The sequence below is a fragment of the Leuresthes tenuis genome, unplaced genomic scaffold (genome assembly GCF_036924035.1).
Source record: "Leuresthes tenuis unplaced genomic scaffold, fLeuTen1.0.hap1 SCAF_17, whole genome shotgun sequence".
Lineage (NCBI taxonomy): Eukaryota > Metazoa > Chordata > Actinopteri > Atheriniformes > Atherinopsidae > Leuresthes > Leuresthes tenuis.
This window is the reverse complement of record NW_027325371.1, coordinates 29770582-29794694: the sequence shown is the minus strand read 5'-3', so window position 1 is coordinate 29794694 and position 24113 is coordinate 29770582. Positions and strand designations below refer to the sequence as shown.

The 24113-nt window shown below is 41.9% G+C and overlaps 3 non-coding genes across 3 annotated transcripts; 2 read left to right on the top strand and 1 right to left on the bottom strand.

The window, feature by feature from the left end:
• Positions 1–3041: 3041 nt before the first annotated feature.
• On the bottom strand, positions 3042–3155 carry LOC140274297 (U5 spliceosomal RNA). The gene has a single exon (XR_011908264.1). It is a non-coding gene; the product is annotated as a U5 spliceosomal RNA (small nuclear RNA).
• Positions 3156–18486: 15331 nt separating this feature from the next.
• On the top strand, positions 18487–18600 carry LOC140274321 (U5 spliceosomal RNA). The gene has a single exon (XR_011908285.1). It is a non-coding gene; the product is annotated as a U5 spliceosomal RNA (small nuclear RNA).
• Positions 18601–18908: 308 nt separating this feature from the next.
• On the top strand, positions 18909–19092 carry LOC140274203 (U2 spliceosomal RNA). Its single transcript, XR_011908177.1, has one exon. It is a non-coding gene; the product is annotated as a U2 spliceosomal RNA (small nuclear RNA).
• The last annotated feature ends 5021 nt before the right edge of the window (positions 19093–24113 follow it).

Here is a 24113-nt window from a genome sequence, read left to right as displayed (position 1 = left end):
GTTTTGATCATATATGGTCTGGCTACTACCTTTTCTTACCCGTTTGTGAGTAATTATGGCTGGACATTCACACCTACTTGCAGTCGAACACAACCTCTCTCGCTTTTGATGATGTATGGACCGGCATTTTTACCTTTTCTAACACATTTTTCAGCAATTATGGTCGGAGATTCACACCTACTCACAGCCGAACAACTCCGCTCCCGCATTTGATGATGTATAGTCGGGCATCCTCACCCTTTCTCATCAGCTTTTTGCAAATTATGATCTGACATTCACACCTACTTGCAGTCGAACAGCTCTGCTCCCGCTTTTGATTATGTTTGGTTGGATATTCGAACCTTTTCTTAACTTCTTTTTACATATTTTGGTTGGACGTTCACACCTTCTTGTAGCCGAACACTTCCACTCCTGCTTTTGATGATGTATGGTTGGGCATTCACACCTTTTTTTTGCCCATTTTTCAGGAATTATGGGTGGACATTCACACCTTGCAGCTGAACACCTCCTATCCCACTTATGATCATGTGCGGTTTGATTTTCGAAAAGTTTCTTTCATATTTTCTAGCAATTATTGATGGACATGTAGACCTTCTTGCAGCTGAACACCTCCGCTCCCGCTTTTGATCATACATTGTCAGGCATTCGCACCTTGTCTTACCCACTTTTTACAAACTTTAGTCGAACAGTCACACCTTTTTGCAGCTGAACACCACCTCTCCCGCTTTTGATGATGTATGGTCCAGCATTCTTACCTTTTCTAACACATTCTTCAGCAATTATGGTCGGACATTCACACCTACTCAGAGCCGAACACCTCCGCTCCCGCATTTGATGGTGTATAGTCGGGCATTCTCACCCTTTCGCATCAGCTTTTTACAAATTATGATTTGACATTCACACCTGCTTTTGATAATGTATTGTTAGGCATTCGCACCTTTTGTTTTACCCATTTTTCATGAATTATGGGTGGACATTCACACCTTCTTGCAGCCGAACACCTCCTCTCCCGCTTATGATCATGTGCGGTTTGATATTCGAAAATTTACTTTCTTGTTTTAAAGCAATTATTGATGGACATTCAAACCTTCTTTTTGATGGTGTATAGTCGGGCTTTCGAGCCTTTTCTTCCCGGTTTTTACAAACCATGGTCGGACTTTCACACCTTCTTGTAGCCGAACAACTCCGCTCCCGCTATTGATTGTGTACAGTCGGGTATTTTAACCTTTTCTTACTCGCTTTTTACCAACTATGGTTGGACATTCACACCTCCGTACAGCGGAACACCTCCGCTCCCTCTTTTGATGGTGTATGTTCGGGCATTCAAACCTTTTCTTACCCGCTTTTTCCAAACTATGGTCGGCTATTCACAGCTTCCTCTCCACCATACTTGTATGGTGGGATATTCACACCCACTTGCATCCGAAGACCTCCGCCCCAAATTTTGTTGATATTTAGTCGGACATTCGCACCTTACCCGCTTTTGGAAAACTATGGCCTTCTTGCAGCCAAACACCTCTGATCTCGCTTTTGATGATATAAGGTTGGGCATTCAGACCTTGCTTCACCTGCTTTTCACCAAATATAGTCGGACATTCACACCTTCTTGCAGCCGAACACTTCCGCTTTTAGTGTTCTATGAGGCATTCACATATTTTTTTTCACCGTATTTTATAGATTAAGGTTGGAAATTCTCACCCACTCTCATCCGAAGACCTCTCCTCCCGCTTTTGTTAATATATAGTCGGGCATTCGAACCTTTTCTTACCCGCTTTTTACAAATTATAGTCGAACATTCACACCTACTTGCAGCTGAATACTTCCGCTCCACCTTGTAGGTATGTATGGTTGGCATTTGCACCTCTTTTTATACTGATTGCTGAAGATTAAGTTGTACTTTCTCAAACTACAACTTTTTTTTATTTGTTGAAACTTGATTTGAAGTGGATAAATAAGGAGGACAAACAGTTTTAAGTCAGGCTGATAGAAGGAATTAATTTTATAGCAAAATCTGTACTTCGTCATATGTCGAGAGATGCTTATTGCTGAAGAAGTTCTTTCTCATTCTACAAAGTACAACGTTGTTTATCGTTGAAACTTGATTAGACATGAATAAATATGAAGGACAAAGCAGTCTTAACTTGGTTTGAGTTAATGAATTCGTTTTATAGGAGAATCCGAATTCGTGCATAACTCATAAAATAGAGCTTATTGTCGGATTCCTGAAGAATGATTCTGGTTCTTTCTAATAATACAAAGTTTGTTGTTTATTGTTGAAACTTCATCAGAAGTGAACAAATAAATGAATGCCTATCAACAAATTGACCTTCTGTTGACCTTCGGGGAGGTGAGTATCTTCACTAGACTCACCTGTCTGCTCTTCCTCCTCATTTAGCGTAGCTCCACCCTCTGCCTGTGAATTCTCACAGACTTCAACACTGAGTGGTGAGGCCTCTACAGGCCCCTCCCCTTTTTGCTCCTCACTTCCAATCCAAGCTTTTGGCGGGAAGTTTGAATTTATTGGGTCAACCTCTTCACTTTGTTCACCAACTGCCACCTTTGGTCCTTCTCTTTGTTGGCTTGACTGTGGCTTTACCGTCTTTAATTTGTTGGCAAAAGATTTAGGGCAATCTCTGAAGAGGTGATTTAATTCTCCACAGAGATTACATTTCCTGCCATTTGGACACTCTCCAAAAGTTTGCCCAATTTCTCTGCTCTTCCCACATAACACCTTGGTACAAGCCTCAAACAGGTGCCCATGCTCACCACACTTGCGGCAGAACTTGGGCTGCCCCTGGTAGTGGATGTAACCTCGGTTTTCAAGGTGGCCAGAGTGTCGCCCACCCGCTGCACTGAGCACTCTTCAGCCCTTTTAAATGGTATAACTTTGCACTCCCGCACACTCCAGCAAGCACCATTCAAGCAACAACTTTGCACTCCAGCTTCGAACATCGGCACAGTCGCAACAAGTAAGGCGACTCTACTCAGAGAAGTCACTCTGCACAGTAAGAAGATTTCTTTTGCACAGACAGAAAGGGCTTCACCCGCAAAGGTAAAGCCTGCCAAAAATAGAAACAACTCATTAGTGCTGCTCTCCACAGAAATCTTTAGTAAAAGGCGAAAGACTTGTACGTTATGAAGAGAAACCAGAGTACGATTATCCGTCACTGCGGGAGCAGGGCATCAGGCTTGTTGGCATAGCCACCTTCCCCATGGTGAGCTTTGCTTGGTTGAGACGCTTGCTCCCCCTCCCTTGCTCCTCGGCTGACCAAGTAGGAACAATCGGGCCCTATTCGATGGCTGCCTTGTCTTTTACTCTGTGCAAAAGACAAGGCAGCAACAAAAACACCACGAGAATCCCGTATTGAGGCTTTGTTCTGACCGCTCATTCGGGGTCGCGTTTCTTTCAAGCAATTCTCCTGGTTAGCCCACACTCGGCTCGCTCCCATAGCCGTGTTAAAGTCTACTTCGCATTCACTCTCTTTTCTCAGCAGACTCTTGGGATTTTATCTATAAAATGAATTCCTTCACTCAAACTATGTGAAAACTGCTTTGTCCTTAATATTTACCATGTCTAGAAAGATTTAAACAAAAAAAACAACGTTGTACTTTGCAGTAAAAGAAAGAGCAAATCTAAAGTTTCAGGAATCCGAGAATAAGCTTACTTTCATGAGTTCTTCACGATTTCGGATTTTGCTATAAAATGAATTCCTTCACTCAAACTAAATTAAAACTGCTAAACCGCTAATCTGTTATATGTAAGGCAGATGTCAAATTCACCGAAATAGGATCAAAGGGTATTCGGCCAATCGAGCTGTAGCAGCTTCGGTAAAAGAGTATAAGTTGAAGAGTTTGTGAATAAAGGTGTGCGCACACATAGTGTGCTGTACGAAAATAGGCAGGGAGCAATGCCGGCTGGGGTATATGTTCTTGTATGTTGTCTGACTGTTTGATTTGAATGTGTTGTGTAAGTGTCCTGTTGAATGTTACATGTTTGGGCTTTGACACGCTTCACTGTGGTTGTTAACTGTGTGGTGTGTCCTGAAATGTTATATGTTTGGGCTGTGTGACATGCTTAATGCTTGTCAGTAGCTACCCACTTATTCATATACTATCAAAGTATGTCCGGATTTCTTATGTTGTCAGTTCCCATCAAAAGCGGAAGCGGAGGTCTTCGGATGCAAGTGGGTGTGAATATCCCACCATACAAGTATGGTGGAGAGGAAGCTGTGAATGGCCGACCATAGTAAAAGGCGGGTGAGAGAAGGTGCGAATGTAAAACCATACATATCAAAACAGGGAGCGGAGGTGTTCTGCTCTAAGAATGTGTGAATGTCCAACCATAGTTGGTAAAAAGCGGGTAAGAAAAGGTTAAAATACCCGACTGTACACAATCAATAGCGGGAGCGGAGTTGTTCGGCTACTAAAAGGTGTGAAAGTCCGACCATGGTTTGTAAAAAGCGGGTAAGAAAAGGTGCGAATGCCCGACAATGCATGATCAAAAGAGGGAGTGGAGGTTTTCGGCTGCAAGAAGGTCTGAATGTCCAACCATAATTTGTAAAAACCGGGGAAGAAAAGGCTCGAAAGCCCGACTATACACCATCAAAAGTGGGAGCGGAGGTGTTCAGCTGCAAGACGGTCTGAATGTCCATCAATAATTGCTAGAAAACATGAAAGAAAATTTTCGAATATCAAAGTGCACATGATCATAAGCGGGAGAGGAGGTGTTCAGCTGCAAGAAGGTGTGAATGTCTACCCATAATTACTGAAAAATGGGTAAGAAAAGGTGCGAATGCCTAACCATACATCATCAAAAGAGGGAGCGAAGGTGTTCCGCTGTAAGACGGTGTGAATGTCCGACCATAGATGGTAAAAAGCGGGTAAGAAAAGGTTAAATTACCCGACTGTACACAATCAAAAGAGGGAGCGGAGTTGTTCAGCTAAGAGAAGGTGTGAAAGTCCGACCTTGGTTTGTAAAAAGCGGGTAAGAAAAGGTTCGTATGCCCGAATATACACCATCAAAAGCGGAAGCGGAGGTGTTCGGCTGCAAGATATTGTGAACGTCCAACCAAAGTTTGTAAAAAGCAGTTAAGAAAAGGTTCGAATATCTAACCAAACATAATCAAAAGCGGGAGCAGAGCTGTTCGACTGGAAGTAGGTGTGAATGTCAGATCATAATTTGCAAAAAGCTGATGAGAAAGGGTGAGAATGCCCGACTATACATCATCAAATGCGGGAGCGGAGTTGTTCGGCTGTGAGTAGGTGTGAATCTCCGACCATAATTGCTGAAAAATGTGTTAGAATAGGTAAAAATGCCGGTCCATACATCATCAAAAGCGAGAGAGGTTGTGTTCGGCTGCAAGTAGGTGTGAATGTCCAGCCATAATTACTCACAAACGGGTAAGAAAAGGTAGTATTGCCAGACCATATATGATCAAAACAGGGAGCGGAGGTGGTTCAGCTGCAAGAAGGTTGGAATGTCCGACTAAAGTTCAAATATATTAAAGAAAGCGGGAGGAGAGGTCTTCGGATGAGAGTGGTTGAAAATTTCCAACCATAATGGATAAAATGCGGTGAAAAAAAGGTGTGATAGAACACTAAAAGGTGGAGCGGAAGTGTTCGGCTGCAAGAAGGTGTGAATATCCGACTATATTTGGTGAAAAGCAGGTGAAGCAAGGTCTGAATGCCCAACCTTACATCATCAAAAGCGAGATCAGAGGTGTTTGGCTGCAAGAAGGCCATAGTTTGCCAAAAGCGGGTAAGGTGCGAATGTCCGACTAAATATCAACAAAATTTGGGGCAGAGGTCTTCGGATGCAAGTGGGTGTGAATATCCAACCATACAAGTATGGTGGAGAGGAAGCTGTGAATAGCCGACCATAGTTTGGAAAAAGCGGGTAAGAAAAGGTTTGAATACCCGAACATACACCATCAAAAGAGGGAGCGGAGGTGTTCCGCTGTACGAAGGTGTGAATGTCCGACCATAGTTGGTAAAAAACGGGTAAGAAAAGGTTAAAATACCCGACTGTACACAATCAATAGCGGGAGCGGAGTTGTTCGGCTACTAAAAGTCGTGAAAGTCCGACCCTGGTTTGTAAAAAGCGGGTAAGAAAAGGTTCGAATGCCCGAACATACACCAACAAAAGAGGGAGCGGAGGTGTTCGGCTGCAAGAAGGTGCGAACGTCCGACCAAAGTTTGTAAAAAAGCAGTTAAGAAAAGGTTCGAATATCTAACCAAACTTAATCAAAAGCGGGAGCAGAGCTGTTCGACTGCAAGTAGGTGTGAATGTCAGAGAATAATTTGCAAAAAGCTGATGAGAAAGGGTGAGAAATCCCGACTATACACCATCAAATGCGGTAGCGGAGTTGTTAGGCTGTGAGTAGGTGTGATTCTCCAACCATAATTGCTGAAAAATGTGTTAGAAAAGGTAAGAATGCCGGTCCATACATCATCAAAAGCGGGAGAGGTGGTGTTCGGCTGCAAGTAGGTGTGAATGTCCATTAATAATTGCTTTAAAACATGAAAGAAAATTTTCGAATATCAAACCTTACATGATCATTAGCGGGAGAGGAGGTGTTCAGCTGCAAGAAGATGTGAATATCCACCCATAATTACTGAAAAATGGGTAGGAAAAGATGCGAATGTCCAACCATAAATCATCAAAAGCAGGAGTGGAGTTGTTCAGCTACAAGAAGGTATGAAAGTCCAACCATGGTTTGTAAAAAGCGGGTAAGAGAAGGTTCGAATACCCGAATATATACCATCAAAAGCGGAAGTGGGGGTGTTCGGCTGCAAGAAGGTGTGAACGTCCGACCAAAGTTTGTAAAAAGCAGTTAAGAAAAGGTTTGAATATCCAACCGAACATAATCAAAAGCGGGAGCAGAGCTGTTCGACTGCAAGTAGGTGTGAATGTCAGATCATAATTGCTGAAAAATGTGATAGAAAAGACTAGAATGCCGGACAATACATCATCAAAAGCGGGAGAGGTGGTTTTTCGGCTGCAAGTAGGTGTGAATGTCCAGCCATAATTACTCACAAACGGGGGAAGAAAAGGTAGTATTTCCAGACCACACGTGATCAAAACAGGGAATGGAGGTGGTTCAGCTGCAAGGTGTGAATGTCTGACTAAAGTTTGTAAAAACCGTGTAAGACAAGGGGCGAATGCCCGACAAGGTATGATCAAAAGAGGGAGCGGAGGTTTTCGGCTGCAAGGTCTGAATGTCCAACCATAATTTGTAAAAATCGGGGAAGAAAAGGCTCGAAAGCCCGACTATACACCATCAAAAGCGGGAGCAGAGGTGTTCAGGTGCAAGCAGGTCTGAATGTCCGACCAATAATTACGGAAAAATGGGTAAGAAAAGGTGCGAATGCCAAATCATACATCATCAAAAGCAGGAGCGGATGTGTTCGGCTACAAGAAGGTTTGAATGTCCAACCATAGTAAGTAATAGGTGGGTAAGAAAAGGCTCGAATGCCCGACTATACACCATCAAAAGCGGAAGTGGAGGTGTTCGGCTGCAAGATATTGTGAACGTCCGACCAAAGTTTGTAAAAAGCAGTTAAGAAAAGGTTCGAATATCTAACCAAACATAATCAAAAGCGGGAGCAGAGCTGTTCGACTGCAAGTAGGTGTGAATATCAGATCATAATTTGCAAAAAGCTGATGAGAAAGGGTGAGAATGCCCGACTATACACTATCAAATGGTGGAGCGGAGTTGTTCGTCTGTGAGTAGGTGTGAATGTCCAACCATAATTGCTGAAAAATGTGTTAGAAAAGACTAGAATGCCGGACCATATATCATCAAAAGCGGGAGAGGTTGTGTTCGGCTGCAAGAAGGTGTGAATGTCCAGCCATAATTACTCACAAACGGGTAAGAAAAGGTACTATTGCGAGACCATATATGATCAAAACAGGGAGCGGAGGTGGTTCAGCTGCAAGAAGGTTTGAATGTCCGACTAAAGTTTGTAAAAAGCGGGTAAGACAAGGTGTGAATGCCCGACAATGTATGATCAAAAGAGGAGCGGAGGTTTTCGGCTGCAAGAAGGTCTGAATGTCCACCCATAATTACTGAAAAATGGGTAAGAAAAGGTGCGAAAGCCCAACCGCACATGAGAAGGTGTTCGACTGCAAGTAGGTGTGAATGTAAGTTCATAATTTGTAAAAAGCGGGTAAGAAAAGGTAAGAATGCCCAACCATAAATTATCAAAAGCGGCAGCAGAGTTTCGGCTGGTATTTATCAATGTCTAGATAGATTTCAACAAAAAACAACGTTGTACTTTGCAGTAAAAGAAAGTGCAAATCAAAAGTTTTAGGAATCCGAGAATAAGCTTATTTTCATGAGTTCTGCACGATTTCGGATTTTATGTATAAAATGAATTTCTTCACGCAAACTAAGTTAACACTGCTTTGTCCTTCATATGTACCCATTTCTACATATATTTCAAGCATAAACTTCCTCATATTACCCTGAATGAGAAAGAGCCACACTTGTGATTAAGCCATACCTCCCTTTTGAGGAGTTCTGCATGATTTGGGATTTTATCTATGAAATTAATTCCTTCACTCAAACTATGTTAAAACGGCTTTTGCCTTCATATTTATCAATGTCTCGATAGATTTAAACAAAAAAAACAACGTTGTACTTTGCAATAAAAGAAAGAGCAAATCAAAAGTTTTAGGAATCCGAGAATAAGCTTATTTTCATGAGTTCTGCATGATTTCGGATTTTATGTATAAAATGAATTCATTCACTCAAACCAAGTTAAAACTGCTTTTTCCTTCATATTTATCAATGTCTAGATCGACTTCAACAAAGAAGAACATTGTATTTTGCAGTAGAAGAAAGAGCAAAACTGAAGGATCAGGAATCCGAGAATAAGCTTCTTTTCATACGTTCTGCGTGACTTGGGATTTTATGTATAAAATGAATTCCTTCACTCAAACTAAGTTAACACTGCTTTGTATTTCATATGTACCCATTTCTACATATATTTCAAGCATAAACTTCCTCATACTACCCTGAATGAGAAAGAACCACACTTGTGATTAAGCCATACGCCCCTTTTGAGGAGTTCTGCATGATTTGGGATTTTATCTATAAAATCAATTCCTTCACTCAAACTATGTTAAAACGGCTTTTACCTTCATATTTATCAATGTCTCGATAGATTTAAACAAAAAAACAACGTTGTACTTTGCAGTAAAAGAAAGAGCCAATCAAAAGTTTTAGGAATCCGAGAATAAGCTTATTTTCATGAGTTCTGCACGATTTCGGATTTTATGTATAAAATGAATTCATTCACTCAAACCAAGTTAAACATGATCCTTCATGTTTATCAATGTCTAGATCGACTTCAACAAAGAACAACATTGTATTTTGCAGTAGAAGAAAGAGCAACACTGAAGGATCGGGAATCCGAGAATAAGCTTATTTTCTTATGGGCAAGTGGGAACTGCTTTGTCCTTCATATTTATCAATGTGTAGATGGATTTCAACTTCTTCTACTGCAAAGTCCAATGTTTTTCTTTGTTGAAGTCGATCTAGACATTGATGAATATGGAAGGACAAAGCAGTTTTAACTTGGTTTGAGCAAAGCAATTCATTTTATAGCAAAATCCGAAATCGTGCAGAACTCATGAAAGCAGGCTTATACTCGGATTCCTGAAACTTTAGATTTGCTCTTTCTTTTACTGCAAAGTACAACGTTGTTTTTTTGTTTAAATATTTCTAGATATGGTAAATATGAAGGACAAATCAGTTTTAACATAGTTTGAGTGAAGTAATGCATTTTATAAGCAAAATCCCAAATCATGCAGAACTCACGAAATGCTTTTTCTCGCTTTTCACTGCTTTTTACAAACTTTGGTCGGACGTTCACACCTTCTTGCATCCGAACACCTCCGCTTCCGCTTTTGATGATGTATATTCGGGCATTCGAACCTTTTTTTACCCGCTTTTTACAAACCATTGTCGGACTTTCACACCTTCTTGCAGCCGAACACCACCTCTCCCGCTTTTGATGATGTGTGGTCCAGTATTCTTACCTTTTCTAACACATTTTTCAGCAATTATGGTCGGACATTCACACCTACTCACAGCTGGAAACTCCGCTCCCGCTTTTGATCATACAATGTCGGGACATCGCTCCTTGTCTTACCAGCTTTTTACAAACTTTAGTCGAACATTCACACCTTCTTGCAGCTGAACACCTCCGCTCCCGCTTTTGATGATGTATAGTCGGGCTTTCGAGCCTTTTCTTACCCGGTTTTTACAAATTATGGTTGGACATTCAGACCTTGCAGCCGAACACCTCCGCTCTCTCTTTTGATCATACATTGTTGGGCATTCGCACCTTGTCTTACCCGCTTTTTACAAACTATAGTCAGACATTCACACCTTGCAGCTGAACCTCCGCTCCCTGTTTTGATCATGTATGGTCTGGCAATACTACCTTTTCTTCCCCCGTTTGTGAGTAATTATGGCTGGACATTCACACCTACTTGCAGTCGAACAGCTCTGCTCCCGCTTTTGATTATGTTTGGTTGGATATTCGAACCTTTTCTTAACTGCTTTTTACAAACCATGGTTGGACTTTCACACCTTCTTGTAGCCGAACAACTCCGCTCCCGCTATTGATTGTGTACAGTCGGGTATTTTAACCTTTTCTTACCCGCTTTTTACCAACTATGGTCGGACATTCACACCGTCTTACAGCGGAACACCTCCGCTCCCACTTTTTATGGTGTATAGTCGGGCATTCGAACCTTTTCTTACCCGCTATTTACAAACTATGGTAGGACATTCAAACCTTCGTGTATCCGAAAACCTCCGCTCTCTCTTTTGATCATACATTGTCGGACATTTGCACCTTTTCTTACCCGCTTTTTACAAACCATGGTCGGACTGTCACACCTTCTTGTAGCCGAACACATCCGCTCCCGCTATTGATTGTGTACAGTCGGGTATTTTAACCTTTTCTTACCCGCTTTTTACCAAGTATGGTCCGACATTCACACCTTCGTACAGCGGAACACCTCCGCTCCCTCTTTTGATGGTGTATGTTCGGGCATTCAAACCTTTTCTTACCCGCTTTTTCCAAACTATGGTCGGCTATTCACAGCTTCCTCTCCACCATACTTGTATGGTGGGATATTCACACCCACTTGCATCCGAAAACCTCCGCCCCAAATTTTGTTGATATTTAGTCGGACATTCGCACCTTACCCGCTTTTGGCAAACTATGGCCTTCTTGCAGCCAAACAACTCTGATCTTGCTTTTGATGATGTAAGGTTGGGCATTCAGACCTTGCTTCACCTGCTTTTCACCAAATATAGTCGGACATTCACACCTTCTTACAGCCGAACACTTCGGCTCCACCTTTTAGTGTTCTATCACACCTTTTTTTTCACCGCATTTTATACATTATGGTTTGAAATTTTCAACCACTTTCATCCGAAGACCTCTCCTCCCGCTTTTGTTAATATATTTGAACTTTAGTTTGACATTCAAACCTTCTTGCAGCTGAACCACCTCCGCTCCCTGTTTTGATCATATATGGTCTGGCAATACTACCTTTTCTTACCCGTTTGTGAGTAATTATGGCTGGACATTCACACCTACTAGCAGCCGAACACAACCTCTCTCGCTTTTGATGATGTATGGACCGGCATTTTTACCTTTTCTAACACATTTTTCAGCAATTATGGTCGGAGATTCACACCTACTCACAGCCGAACAACTCCGCTCCGGCATTTGATGATGTATAGTCGGGCATTCTCACCCTTTCTCATCAGCTTTTTGCAAATTATGATCTGACATTCACACCTACTTGCAGTCGAACAGCTCTGCTCCCGCTTTTGATTATGTTTGGTTGGATATTCGAACCTTTTCTTAACTTCTTTTTACATATTTTGGTTGGACGTTCACACCTTCTTGTAGCCGAACACTTCCACTCCTGCTTTTGATGATGTATGGTTGGGCATTCACACCTTTTTTTTGCCCATTTTTCAGGAATTATGGGTGGACATTCACACCTTTTAGCTGAACACCTCCTATCCCACTTATGATCATGTGCGGTTTGATTTTTGAAAAGTTTCTTTCATGTTTTCTAGCAATTATTGATGGACATGTAGACCTTCTTGCAGCTGTACACCTCCGCTCCCGCTTTTGATCATACATTGTCAGGCATTCGCACCTTGTCTTACCCACTTTTTACAAACTTTAGTCGACCAGTCACACCTTTTTGCAGCCGAACACCACCTCTACCGCTTTTGATGATGTATGGTCCAGCATTCTTACCTTTTCTAACACATTCTTCAGCAATTATGGTCGGACATTCACACCTACTCAGAGCCGAACACCTCGGCTCCCGCATTTGATGGTCTATAGTCGGGCATTCTACAGCGGAAAAGACTCATTCTTATGTTTGGTTAGATATTCAAACCTTTTCTTAACTGCTTTTTACAAACTTTGGTCGGACGTTCACAATATCTTGCAGCCGAACACCTCCGCTTCCGCTTTTGATGGTGTATATTCGGGCATACGAACCTTTTCTTACCCGCTTTTTACAAACCAAGGTCGGACTTTCACACCTTCTCTTAGCTGAACAACTCCGCTCCCTCTTTTGATTGTGTACAGTCGGGTAATTTAACCTTTTCTTACCCGCTTTTTACCATCTATGGTCGGACATTCACACCGTCTTACAGCGGAACACCTCCGCTCCCTCTTTTGATGATGTATGGTTAGGCATTCGCACCTTTTCTTACCCATTTTTCAGTAATTATGGGTAGACATTCAAACCTTCTTGCAGCTGAACACCTCCTCTCCTGCTTATGATCATGTGCAGTTTGATATTCGAAAATTTTCTCTCATGTTTTCTAGCAATTATTGATGGACATTCAGACCGTCTTACAGCGGAACACCTCCGCTCCCACTTTTTATGGTGTATAGTCGGGCATTCGAACCTTTTCTTACCCGCTATTTACAAACTATGGTAGGACATTCAAACCTTCGTGTATCCGAAAACCTCCGCTCTCTCTTTTGATCATACATTGTCGGACATTTGCACCTTTTCTTACCCGCTTTTTACAAACCATGGTCGGACTGTCACACCTTCTTGTAGCCGAACACATCCGCTCCCGCTATTGATTGTGTACAGTCGGGTATTTTAACCTTTTCTTACCCGCTTTTTACCAAGTATGGTCCGACATTCACACCTTCGTACAGCGGAACACCTCCGCTCCCTCTTTTGATGGTGTATGTTCGGGCATTCAAACCTTTTCTTACCCGCTTTTTCCAAACTATGGTCGGCTATTCACAGCTTCCTCTCCACCATACTTGTATGGTGGGATATTCACACCCACTTGCATCCGAAAACCTCCGCCCCAAATTTTGTTGATATTTAGTCGGACATTCGCACCTTACCCGCTTTTGGCAAACTATGGCCTTCTTGCAGCCAAACAACTCTGATCTTGCTTTTGATGATGTAAGGTTGGGCATTCAGACCTTGCTTCACCTGCTTTTCACCAAATATAGTCGGACATTCACACCTTCTTACAGCCGAACACTTCGGCTCCACCTTTTAGTGTTCTATCACACCTTTTTTTTCACCGCATTTTATACATTATGGTTTGAAATTTTCAACCACTTTCATCCGAAGACCTCTCCTCCCGCTTTTGTTAATATATTTGAACTTTAGTTTGACATTCAAACCTTCTTGCAGCTGAACCACCTCCGCTCCCTGTTTTGATCATATATGGTCTGGCAATACTACCTTTTCTTACCCGTTTGTGAGTAATTATGGCTGGACATTCACACCTACTAGCAGCTGAACACAACCTCTCTCGCTTTTGATGATGTATGGACCGGCATTTTTACCTTTTCTAACACATTTTTCAGCAATTATGGTCGGAGATTCACACCTACTCACAGCCGAACAACTCCGCTCCGGCATTTGATGATGTATAGTCGGGCATTCTCACCCTTTCTCATCAGCTTTTTGCAAATTATGATCTGACATTCACACCTACTTGCATTCGAACAGCTCTGCTCCCGCTTTTGATTATGTTTGGTTGGATATTCGAACCTTTTCTTAACTTCTTTTTACATATTTTGGTTGGACGTTCACACCTTCTTGTAGCCGAACACTTCCACTCCTGCTTTTGATGATGTATGGTTGGGCATTCACACCTTTTTTTTGCCCATTTTTCAGGAATTATGGGTGGACATTCACACCTTTTAGCTGAACACCTCCTATCCCACTTATGATCATGTGCGGTTTGATTTTTGAAAAGTTTCTTTCATGTTTTCTAGCAATTATTGATGGACATGTAGACCTTCTTGCAGCTGTACACCTCCGCTCCCGCTTTTGATCATACATTGTCAGGCATTCGCACCTTGTCTTACCCACTTTTTACAAACTTTAGTCGACCAGTCACACCTTTTTGCAGCCGAACACCACCTCTACCGCTTTTGATGATGTATGGTCCAGCATTCTTACCTTTTCTAACACATTCTTCAGCAATTATGGTCGGACATTCACACCTACTCAGAGCCGAACACCTCGGCTCCCGCATTTGATGGTCTATAGTCGGGCATTCTACAGCGGAAAAGACTCATTCTTATGTTTGGTTAGATATTCAAACCTTTTCTTAACTGCTTTTTACAAACTTTGGTCGGACGTTCACAATATCTTGCAGCCGAACACCTCCGCTTCCGCTTTTGATGGTGTATATTCGGGCATACGAACCTTTTCTTACCCGCTTTTTACAAACCAAGGTCGGACTTTCACACCTTCTCTTAGCTGAACAACTCCGCTCCCTCTTTTGATTGTGTACAGTCGGGTAATTTAACCTTTTCTTACCCGCTTTTTACCATCTATGGTCGGACATTCACACCGTCTTACAGCGGAACACCTCCGCTCCCTCTTTTGATGATGTATGGTTAGGCATTCGCACCTTTTCTTACCCATTTTTCAGTAATTATGGGTAGACATTCAAACCTTCTTGCAGCTGAACACCTCCTCTCCTGCTTATGATCATGTGCAGTTTGATATTCGAAAATTTTCTCTCATGTTTTCTAGCAATTATTGATGGACATTCAGACCGTCTTGAAGCTGAACACCTCCGCTCCCACTTTTGATGGTGTATAGTCGGGCTTTCGAGCCTTTTCTTCCCCGGTTTTTACAAATTATGGTTGGACATTCAGACCTTCTTGCAGCCGATAACCTCCACTCCCTCTTTTGATCATACATTGTCAGGCATTCGCAACTTTTCTTACCCGCTTTTTACAAACCATGGTCGGACTTTCACACCTTCTTGTAGCCGAACAACTCCGCTCCCGCTATTGATTGTGTACAGTCGGGTATTTTAACCTTTTCTTACCCGCTTTTTACCAACTATTGTTGGACATTCACACCGTCTTACAACGGAACACCTCCGCTCCCTCTTTTGATGGTGTATGTTCGGGCACTCGAACCTTTTCTTACCCGCTTTTTACAAACTATGGTCAGACATTCAAACCTTCTTGTAGCCGAACACATCCACTCCTGCTTTTGATGATGGGTATTCAAACCTACTTGTTGCCCGCTTTTCATTAATTATGGGTGGACATACACACCTTGTCGCAGCCAAACACCTCCGCTCCCTGTTTTGATCATGTATGATTGGACATTCGCACCTTTTCTCACCCGCTTTTTACTATGGTCGGCCATTCACAGCTTCCTCTCCACCATACTTGTATGGTGGGATATTCACACCCACTTGCATCCGAAGACCTCCGCCCCCACTTTTGTTGATATTTAGTCGGTCATTCGCAGCTTACCCGCTTTTGGCAAACTATGGCCTTCTTGCAGCCAAACACCTCTGATCTCGTTTTTGATGATGTAAGGTTGGGCATTCAGACCTTGCTTCACCTGCTTTTCACCAAATATAGTCGAACAGTCACACCTTCTTGCAGCCGAACACTTCTGCTCCACCTTTTAGTGTTCTATGGGGTATTCACACCTTTTTTTTCACCGCATTTTATAGATTATGGTTGGAAATTCTCACCCACTCTTATCCGAAGACCTCTCTTCCTGCTTTTGTTAATATATAGTCGGGCATTCGAACCTTTTCTTACCCGCTTTTTACAAATTTTGGTCGAACATTCACACCTACTTGCAGCCGAACAGCTCCGCTCCCGCTTTTGATGGTGTATAGTCGGGCTTTCGAGCCTTTTCTTCCCCGGTTTTTACAAATTATGGTTGGACATTCAGACCTTGCAGCCGAAAACCTCCGCTTCACCTTTTAGTGTTCTATGGGGTATTCACACCTTTTTTTTCCACCGCATTTTATAGATTATGGTTGGAAATTCTCACCCACTCTCATCCGAAGACCTCTCCTCCCACTTTTGTTAATATATAGTCGGGCATTCGAACCTTTTCTTACCCGCTTTTTACAAATTATGGTCGAACATTCACACCTACTTGCAGCCGAATACTTCCGCTCCACCTTTTAGTGATGTATGGTTGGCATTTGCACCTTTTCTTACCCTCTTTTTATAATGATTGCTTAAGATTAAGTTGTTTTTTCTCAAACTACAACATTTTTTTAATTGTTGAAACTTGATTTGAAGTGGATAAATAAGGAGGACAAACAGTTTTAAGTCAGGCTGATAGAAGGAATTAATTTTATAGCAAAATCTGTATTTCGTCATATGTCGTGAGATGCTTATTGCTGAAGAAGTTCTTTCTCATTCTACAAAGTACAACGTTGTTTATCGTTGAAACTTGATTAGACATGAATAAATATGAAGGACAAAGCAGTCTTAACTTGGTTAGAGTTAAGGAATTCGTTTTATAGGAGAATCCGAATTCGTGCATAACTCGTAAAATAGAGCTTATTTTCGGACTCCTGAAGAATGAGTCTGGTTCTTTCTCATAATACAAAGTTTGTTGTTTATTGTTGAAACTTCATCAGAAGTGAAGAAATAAATGAATGCCTATCAACAAATGTGGGATCTAAACTCTAGTGCTTCCTCTAAAATAATTTCCTTTCTCAATTTAGAAATGTGTGTGTGTAAGTCACAACACCCGTGACACCAAAACGGCTTTCTTTTCTCTCTTTTCTCTACACTCTGCACTGTGAGCACACACACCAAATCAGAAAGGCTTTTTTCTCTCTTTTCTACATTATGGACTGTGGGGACACAAAACCGCTCTCTCTTTTTTTTTTTTGATTGTGTGCCAGGGCGTTGTCTCACGTATTAGATTATGCTTACGATACGAATGGGTTTATCAGTCACATCAGAATCCATACATACTGATCCTCCCGTAATAAAATGGTCGGATCTTATCAAACACACTTTGTTTCTTGTGACAATCAAGTCAGCGAAACAGCGTATACACGTCAAGACACTGAATCAAGTTTGCCACAAGAACTCATAAGTTTGGCAGTATTGCTCTGCCGTCAGCAATCATACACCCATTTTATTTTCGTGAGACATGTGCAGGCACCTGTTCATCTACTGTTCTATCACTATGAATTAGTTTATCTATTATCAATAAGGATACTTCTACAACTACTATCAAAGTATGTCCAGACTTCTTATGTTGTCAGTTGCTATATATGAATAAGTGGGTAGCTACTGACAAGCATTAAGCATGTCACACAGCCCAAACATATAACATTTCAGGACACACCACACAGTTAACAACCACAGTGAAGTGTCAAAGCCCAAACATGTAACATTCAACAGGACACTTACACAACACATTCAAATCAAACAGTCAGACAACATACAAGAACACATACCCCAGCCGGCATTGTTCCCTGCCTATTTTCCTACAGCTCACTATGTGTGCGCACACCTTTATTCACAAACTCTTCAACTTATACTCTTTTACCAAAGCTGCTACAGCTCGATTGGCCGAATACCCTTAGATCCTATTTCGGTGAATTTGACATCTGCCTTACATGTAACAGATTAGCGGTTTAGCAGTTTTAATTTAGTTTGAGTGAAGGAATTCATTTTATAGCAAAATCCGAAATCGTGAAGAACTCATGAAAGTAAGCTTATTCTCGGATTCCTGAAACTTTAGATTTGCTCTTTCTTTTACTGCAAAGTACAACGTTGTTTTTTTTTGTTTAAATCTTTCTAGACATGGTAAATATGAAGGACAAAGCAGTTTTAACATAGTTTGAGTGAAGGAATTCATTTAATAGATAAAATCCCAAGAGTCTGCTGAGAAAAGAGAGTGAATGCGAAGTAGACTTTAACACGGCTCTGGGAGCGAGCCGAGTGTGGGCTAACCGGGAGAATTGCTTGAAAGAAACGCGACACCGAATGAGCGGTCAGAACAAAGCCTCAATACGGTGTTCCCGTGGTGTTTTTGTTGCTGCCTTGTCGATTGCACAGGGGCAAGCGTTTCAACCAAGCAACGCTCACCATGGGGAAGGTGGCTATGGCAACTAGCCTGATGCCCTGCTCCCGCAGTGACGGATAATCGTACTCTGGTTTCTCTTCATAACATACAAGTCTTTCGCCTTTTACTAAAGACTTTCGTGGAGAGCAGCACTAATGAGTTGTTTCTATTTTTGGCAGGCTTTACCTTTGCGGGTGAAGCCCTTTCTGTCTGTGCAAAAGAAATCTTGTTACTGTGCAGAGTGACTTCTCTGAGTAGAGTCGCCTTACTTGTTGCGATTGTGCCGATGTTCGAAGCTGGAGTGCAAAGTTGTTGCTTGAATGGTGCTTGCTGGAGCATGCGGGAGTGCAAAGTTATACCATTTAAAAGGGCTGAAGAGTGCTCAGTGCAGCGGATGGGCGGAGGTGCAACGTGACACTCTGGCCACCTATGGCCATAAAAAGAACACTGCTACAAGTGCGCATTGTGCCAGCAAGGGCCCTCGGACCTGAAACAGTGGACAGTTATCGCTTCTCGGCCTTTTGGCTAAGATCAAGTGTAGTATCTGTTCTTATCAGTTTAATATGTCCTCTATACGAGGACTACATATTAAATGGATTTTTAAGAATAGGAGTTGAAAAAGAAGCTTGCTCCGTTCACTCCAAGCATCGACCCAGTACTGCAGTGCCGCTGGGAACGGTGCGCTCTTCTCTGCTCTTGTGATAAAGCAAACAGCGGTGCAGGATGGAAGTTTCAGGGAGCCCAAGATGAAACTTTCTTTTAATCTGCTGAGAAAAGAGAGTGAATGCGAAGTAGACTTTAACACAGCTCTGGGAGCGAGCCGAGTGTGGGCTAACCGGGAGAATTGCTTGAAAGAAACGCGACACCGAATGAGTGGTCAGAACAAAGCCTCAATACGGTGTTCCCGTGGTGTTTGTGGCTGCCTTGTCTTTTGCACAGAGTAAAAGACAAGGCAGCCATCGAATAGGGCCCGATTGTTCCTACTTGGTCAGCCGAGGAGCAAGGGGGGGGAGCAAGCGTCTCAACCAAGCAAATCTCACCAAGTAGGAACAATCGGGCCCTATTCGATGGCTGCAACACCTGAAAGAGATATTGATGAGAGACCCGATCAAAAGCTTTTTCAAAGTCTAAATTTAAGATGACAAGCCGGGTGTTTCTGTCTCTAGCGTAATCAATGATGTCTCGAATCAGTACGAGGCTGTCGGTGAGTTGTCTCTCTGAGATGGCACAAGCCTGGTCTGGGTGAATTACCTCCTCTAAAACAGAGGACATCCGTGTCGTTAAAACCTTGCTAAAAAGTTTACAGTCAAAGTTTAAAAGTGTGATGGGCCTCCAATTCTTTAGGTCAGTCTTATCATTTTTATCAGAAGTGAAGAAATAAATGAATGCCTATCAACAAATGTGGGATCTAAACTCTAGTGCTTCCTCTAAAATAATTTCCTTTCTCAATTTAGAAATGTGTTCGAAAAGGTAAAAATGCCGGTCCATACATAATCAAAATCGGGAGAGGTGGTGTTCAGCTGCAAGAAGGTCTAAATGTCCATCAATAATTGCTAGAAAACATGAAAGAAAATTTTCGAAAATCAAACCACACATGATCATAAGTGGGAGAGGAGGTGTTCAGCTGCAAGAAGGTGTGAATGTCCACCCATAATACCTGAAAAATGGGTAAAAAAAAGGTGCGAATGCCCAACCATACATCATCAAAAGCAGGAGTGCATGTGTTCGGCTACAAGAAGGTGTGAACGTCCAACCAAAGTTTGTAAAAAGCAGTTAAGAAAAGGTTCGAATATCCAACCATACATAATCAAAAGCGGGAGCAGAGCTGTTCGACTGCAAGTAGGTGTGAATGTCAGATCATAATTTGCAAAAAGCTGATGAGAAAGGGTGAGAATGCCCGACTATACACCATCAAATGCGGTAGCGGAGTTGTTCGGCTGTGAGTAGGTGTGAATCTCCGACCATAATTGCTGAAAAATGTGTTAGAAAAGGTAAGAATGCCGGTCCATACATCATCAAAAGCGAGAGAGGTTGTGTTCGGCTGCAAGTAGGTGTGAATGTCCAGCCATAATTACTCAAAAACGGGTAAGAAAAGGTAGTATTGCCAGACCATATATGATCAAAACAGGGAGCGGAGGTGGTTCAGCTGCAAGAAGGTTTGAATGTCCGACTAAAGTTCAAATATATTAACAAAAGCGGGAGGAGAGGTCTTCGGATGAGAGTGGTTGAAAATTTCCAACCATAATGTATAAAATGCGGTGAAAAAAAGGTGTGATAGAACACTAAAAGGTGGAGCGGAAGTGTTCGGCAGCAAGAAGGTGTGAATGTCCGACTATATTTGGTGAAAAGCAGGTGAAGCAAGGTCTGAATGCCCAACCTTACATCATCAAAAGCGAGATCAGAGGTGTTTGGCTGCAAGAAGGCCATAGTTTGCCAAAAGCGGGTAAGGTGCGAATGTCCGACTAAATATCAACAAAATTTGGGGCGGAGATCTTCGGATGCAAGTGGGTGTGAATGTCCGACTATATTTGGTGAAAAGCAGGTGAAGCAAGGTCTGAATGCCCAACCTTACATCATCAAAAGCGAGATCAGAGGTGTTTGGCTGCAAGAAGGCCATAGTTTGCCAAAAGCGGGTAAGGTGCGAATAACCGACTAAATATCAACAAAAGTGGGGGCGGAGGTCTTCGGATGCAAGTGGGTGTGAATATCCCACCATACAAGTATGGTGGAGAGGAAGCTGTGAATGGCCGACCATAGTAAAAGGCGGGTGAGAGAAGGTGCGAATGTCAAACCATACATAATCAAAACAGGGAGCGGAGGTGTTCTGCTGTAAGAAGGTGTGAATGTCCAACCATAGTTGGTAAAAAGCGGGTAAGAAAAGGTTAACATACCCGACTGTACACAATCAATAGCGGGAGCGGAGTTGTTCGGCTACAAGAAGGTGTGAAAGTCCGACCATGGTTTGTAAAAAGCGGGTAAGAAAAGGTGCGAATGCCCGACAATGTATGATCAAAAGAGGGAGTGGAGGTTTTCGGCTGCAAGAAGGTCTGAATGTCCAACCATAATTTGTAAAAACCGGGGAAGAAAAGGCTCGAAAGCCCGACTATACACCATCAAAAGTGGGAGCGGAGGTGTTCAGCTTCAAGACGGTCTGAATGTCCATCAATAATTGCTAGAAAACATGAAAGAAAATTTTCGAATATCAAACTGCACATGATCATAAGCAGGAGAGGAGGTGTTCAGCTGCAAGAAGGTGTGAATGTCTACCCATAATTACTGAAAAATGGGTAAGAAAAGGTGCGAATGCCTAACCATACATCATCAAAAGAGGGAGCGGAGGTGTTCCGCTGTAAGACGGTGTGAATGTCCGACCATAGATGGTAAAAAGCGGGTAAGAAAAGGTTAAATTACCCGACTGTACACAATCAAAAGAGGGAGCGGAGTTGTTCAGCTAAGAGAAGGTGTGAAAGTCCGACCTTGGTTTGTAAAAAGCGGGTAAGAAAAGGTTCGTATGCCCGAATATACACCATCAAAAGCGGAAGCGGAGGTGTTCGGCTGCAAGATATTGTGAACGTCCGCCCAAAGTTTGTAAAAAGCAGTTAAGAAAAGGTTTGAATATCCAACCAAACATAAGAATGAGTCTTTTCCGCTGTAGAATGCCCGACTATAGACCATCAAATGCGGGAGCGGAGGTGTTCGGCTCTGAGTAGGTGTGAATGTCCGACCATAATTGCTGAAGAATGTGTTAGAAAAGGTAAGAATGCTGGACCATACATCATCAAAAGCGGTAGAGGTGGTGTTCGGCTGCAAAAAGGTGTGACTGTTCAACTAAAGTTTGTAAAAAGTGGGTAAGACAAGGTGCGAATGCCTGACAATGTATGATCAAAAGCGGGAGCGGAGGTGTTCAGCTGCAAGAAGGTCTACATGTCCATCAATAATTGCTAGAAAACATGAAAGAAACTTTTCGAAAATCAAACCGCACATGATCATAAGTGGGATAGGAGGTGTTCAGCTGCAAGGTGTGAATGTCCACCCATAATTCCTGAAAAATGGGCAAAAAAAAGGTGTGAATGCCCAACCATACATCATCAAAAGCAGGAGTGGAAGTGTTCGGCTACAAGAAGGTGTGAACGTCCAACCAAAATATGTAAAAAGAAGTTAAGAAAAGGTTCGAATATCCAACCAAACATAATCAAAAGCGGGAGCAGAGCTGTTCGACTGCAAGTAGGTGTGAATGTCAGATCATAATTTGCAAAAAGCTGATGAGAAAGGGTGAGAATGCCCGACTATACATCATCAAATGTGGGAGCGGAGTTGTTCGGCTGTGAGTAGGTGTGAATCTCCGACCATAATTGCTGAAAAATGTGTTAGAAAAGGTAAAAATGCCGGTCCATACATCATCAAAAGCGAGAGAGGTTGTGTTCGGCTGCAAGAAGGTGTGAAAGTCCAACAATGGTTTGTAAAAAGCGGGTAAAAAAAGGTTCGAATGCCCGAATATACATCATCAAAAGCGGAAGCGGAGGTGTTCGGATGCAAGAAGGTGTGAACGTCCGACCAAAGTTTGTAAAAAGCAGTGAAAAGCGAGAAAAAGCATTTCGTGAGTTCTGCATGATTTGGGATTTTGCTTATAAAATGCATTACTTCACTCAAACTATGTTAAAACTGATTTGTCCTTCATATTTACCATGTCTAGAAATATTTAAACAAAAAAACAACGTTGTACTTTGCAGTAAAAGAAAGAGCAAATCTAAAGTTTCAGGAATCCGAGTATAAGCCTGCTTTCATGAGTTCTGCACGATTTCGGATTTTGCTATAAAATGAATTGCTTTGCTCAAACCAAGTTAAAACTGCTTTGTCCTTCCATATTCATCAATGTCTAGATCGACTTCAACAAAGAAAAACATTGGACTTTGCAGTAGAAGAAGTTGAAATCCATCTACACATTGATAAATATGAAGGACAAAGCAGTTCCCACTTGCCCATAAGAAAATAAGCTTATTCTCGGATTCCTGATCCTTCAGTTTTGTTCTTTCTTCTACTGCAAAATACAATGTTGTTCTTTGTTGAAGTCGATCTAGACATTGATAAATATGAAGGAAAAAGCAGTTTTAACTTGGTTTGAGTGAATGAATTCATTTTATACATAAAATCCGAAATCGTGCAGAACTCATGAAAATAAGCTTATTCTCGGATTCCTAAAACTTTTGATCGGCTCTTTCTTTTACTGCAAAGTACAACGTTGTTTTTTTGTTTAAATCTATCGAGACATTGATAAATATGAAGGTAAAAGCCGTTTTAACATAGTTTGAGTGAAGGAATTGATTTTATAGATAAAATCCCAAATCATGCAGAACTCCTCAAAAGGGGCGTATGGCTTAATCACAAGTGTGGTTCTTTCTCATTCAGGGTAGTATGAGGAAGTTTATGCTTGAAATATATGTAGAAATGGGTACATATGAAGGACAAAGCAGTGTTAACTTAGTTTGAGTGAAGGAATTCATTTTATACATAAAATCCCAAATCATGCAGAACGTATGAAAAGAAGCTTATTCTCGGATTCCTGATCCTTCAGTGTTGCTCTTTCTTCTACTGCAAAATACAATGTTGTTCTTTGTTGAAGTCGATCTAGACATTGATAAATATGAAGGAAAAAGCAGTTTTAACTTGGTTTGAGTGAATGAATTCATTTTATACATAAAATCCGATATCG